Consider the following 3,183-nt stretch of genomic DNA (forward strand, 5'->3'; position numbering starts at 1 on the left):
ACAAACCAGATAAATGAATTAGTCAGTTTAAGCCAAGAACACAACATGATTGTTAGCTAGCCTATAACCCTAAAAAAATTATCCTATTGATTTTTATCCAAAATTGCTTATGTGTTTCATTCAGCCTCTAGTTTATTTAATTTTTCGATAGTTTTATTTGATTGTTAATTAATCACCTACACATTTTGAGAAAAATCTCTTGAATAGATCATTTGTGTAAGTTTGAATTAGTCAAAAGTTAATCACAAGTCTCCATAGGAATGATGCTCTACTCATTACTTTATTATTTGATGATCACATATACTTGCATATGCTTTTGACCGCAACAAGTTTTTGGCATCGTTGCCGGAGATTTAGAAATTAGCTACTTGTCTGAGTTAAGTTTTTATTCATTATTTGTTCAAGTTTTAATTTTTAGTTTCCTTTATTTGTGTTAACACGTACTCTTCTCTTGAATGCGAAGGTGTAAAATCGGAACAACCTCCTTCCTCTTTATCCTGAAATAGAACGAACACTTCACAAGGTAAGAAGGGAAGTTGGAGCTAGAACTATAATAGAAGGAGAGTTGGACATCATAGTTCAACCACAACCACTAGAGATGGCAGGTAATGAAGAGCGACTAGTGATAGAGGCCGCAAGGGCTAATCCTACTAATATGACTCAAGATATTGTCAAAGACTAATATCATGGGTCACTTTGAACTCAAACAGTACATTGTACAACTAATTTAGTGTACAAGGAATTATGTGGGTCTATCTCGTGAAGATTTGTAGTGGCACATTCAGAACTTCCTGGAAATTATGGATACTTACAATTATCCGAACATTTCTAAGGACTATGTTAGGCTGACATTGTTTCCCCTTTCACTGCTGGGGGAAGCCAAAAAATGGTTACAGAAGGAGCCCGCAAACTTGATCCACACTTGGGATAATCTAGCACGAAAATTCTAAATCAAGTTTTTCCCCACTACGAAGATAAAGTCATTGAGGAGACAGATTCTTCGATTTCAACAATAAGATGGTGAGACTCTTTGTCAAGCTTGGAAAAGATACAAGAAGCTACTCAGAAATTGCCCACATCATTGTCAGACTAAGGAGATACTGGGTAACACTTTTGTTGATGGGTTGGATGAGACATCAAGGATGAATCTTGACTCAGCTTCTGGAGGTAGTTGCATGGCAAGACCGTATAGTGAAATCCAGATCCTGTCAAATAATTTCATTGCTAATGATAATAATTTAAAACAAGATGGAGAACCACAAAGAGCACTTAAACATAAGGTAGCATGTGTAATCGTTCTTGATGACTTCTCAGCCTAAGGGTGGCAAGTGGGCCGGTTCGCGACCGCGGTTCAAACGGGCCAAATGGGCTAAGTAGGCCGGGACCGGTAGAACAGGTAAAGGTGGTCCTGGGCCGGTCTTGTGAGCCGGTTCTTGGCTTTGGAATAAGTAGGACTGGGACCATTTGGCCTGCCAAGGGACCGGAATCGGACCGGTCCCTTGGCGTGGTAGACGAGCCCAACGGTAATTCTTTTAGAAAAGTAGCCATTTGGAAAATTTAAAACACAACCATTGGGCTTTAGAAAAATAGATGTGGGCCATTTAGAAAATAGTCATTAACCCCCCAACTTTGTTTTAACCCCAAACTTTTAATAATTATACTTTTTTCTATTTTCAACCATTAATATCCCCTCATTCTTTCATTTACAAAATCAATATCAATCTATCACAATCTCTCTTTAAATTTTCTTTTATACTTGCTACTATTGCTTACTATTCCAAAAAATAGTAAAAATATATTGAGGTTATTACAATTTGTAAAAAAATGTGAAGTTGGTAAATTGAAGTCTTCAATGATAATCAATTTTCAACAAGTTGTTCGTCATTTCGGTAAACTCGTTTCAACTCTTACATTTAAATATTATAGTTTTGTTTGTTTGTTTGTTTATTTGCTATTACTTGATTAATTAAGATGGCTTCCTTAAAATAAGAAAAAATCCAAGAGTGGCAAATCTAGTTGTCATGCTATTCCTCCTTCCCTTCCCCGGCTCCCCGAAATAAACCCCATATCCGTCCTACACCTACTATTCTTGATAGTGATAATAGTTTGTTATAATTTACGGAGAGTAAATTTTGCCATAATATTGCAGTCGATGAACAATTAGATCATGAATTAATGATGCTCTTTATTCTAATAATTATAATGCTATTGATGAAATTGATAATGAAGAAATTAATCTTGATGAAACTCAACCGGATGAAGATATACCCACTAGTCTTGCTCTTGATGTTAACCCAACTAGTGATAAACCTACTAATCCAAATGATGCCCCATCTAAAAACCTACCAAATGGACGGAAACATCTCATGTTTGGCTAATTTTTACTTAACTAGTTCCAAGAAAAAAAGGCTAAGTGTAAAACTTGGCTATCTTCGTCTAAAAGCTTTGGCCGAGGGGAAAAATGTATCTACTCCTAGTCAGGCTGACCCTAGTACCGGTTCAAATCAATTTTAATCGGGAATTAACACTGTTACCGATTTTATTTTATATTAAGATCCAAAAAAAAGATCGGAAGAATTGACAAAAATGGTAACTATTATGTGCTTACCCTATAGTTTTCCTTCTGACCCTTTGTGCATTATATTAGAAATTTTTTAATCCTACTTATAAAGGTTTTTCTCGCACAACCGTAAAGAGAGATATTTATAAATATAGTCATGAATATGAACAATATTTGCGCTATTTATTTACTCATATAAATTGTCGTGTTGCTATTACAACTGATATTGGTAGAAGTGGCAACGACTGTGATTACCTTGTTGTTACCAGTCATTAGATTGATGATGATTGGATAATTAATTCACGTCATGCAGGAAAGTTTATTGCTAACACAATTACGGATATTTGCAGATATTTTTGCATTAGTGATAAAATAATATCGGTTTCAATGGATAATGCTACTAATGACACAAATTCTAAAGACTTGCTTACTACTATGCTAAATCCCGCATTTAGTAATATTTTTTATGTTAGATGTATTTTTCATATTTATCATTTAATTGTGGGTGATGGTATTAAAATTTTAAATATTAAAATTGAAAAGATTAAAATGGCTCTTAACTGGCTTTTTATTCAAACCGTAGAAGTAGACTTAGAGAATATTTTAAAATATGCGATGAATGT

The 3,183-nt window shown here is 34.5% G+C and overlaps 1 non-coding gene across 1 annotated transcript; it reads right to left on the reverse strand.

Moving 5' to 3' along the window:
- Positions 1-980: 980 nt before the first annotated feature.
- Positions 981-1,087, reverse strand: LOC138882447 (small nucleolar RNA R71). The gene has a single exon (XR_011404050.1). It is a non-coding gene; the product is annotated as a small nucleolar RNA R71 (small nucleolar RNA).
- Between the last annotated feature and the right edge of the window lie 2,096 nt (positions 1,088-3,183).

This window comes from Nicotiana sylvestris, chromosome 11 (assembly GCF_000393655.2).
Source record: "Nicotiana sylvestris chromosome 11, ASM39365v2, whole genome shotgun sequence".
Classification (NCBI taxonomy): domain Eukaryota; kingdom Viridiplantae; phylum Streptophyta; class Magnoliopsida; order Solanales; family Solanaceae; genus Nicotiana; species Nicotiana sylvestris.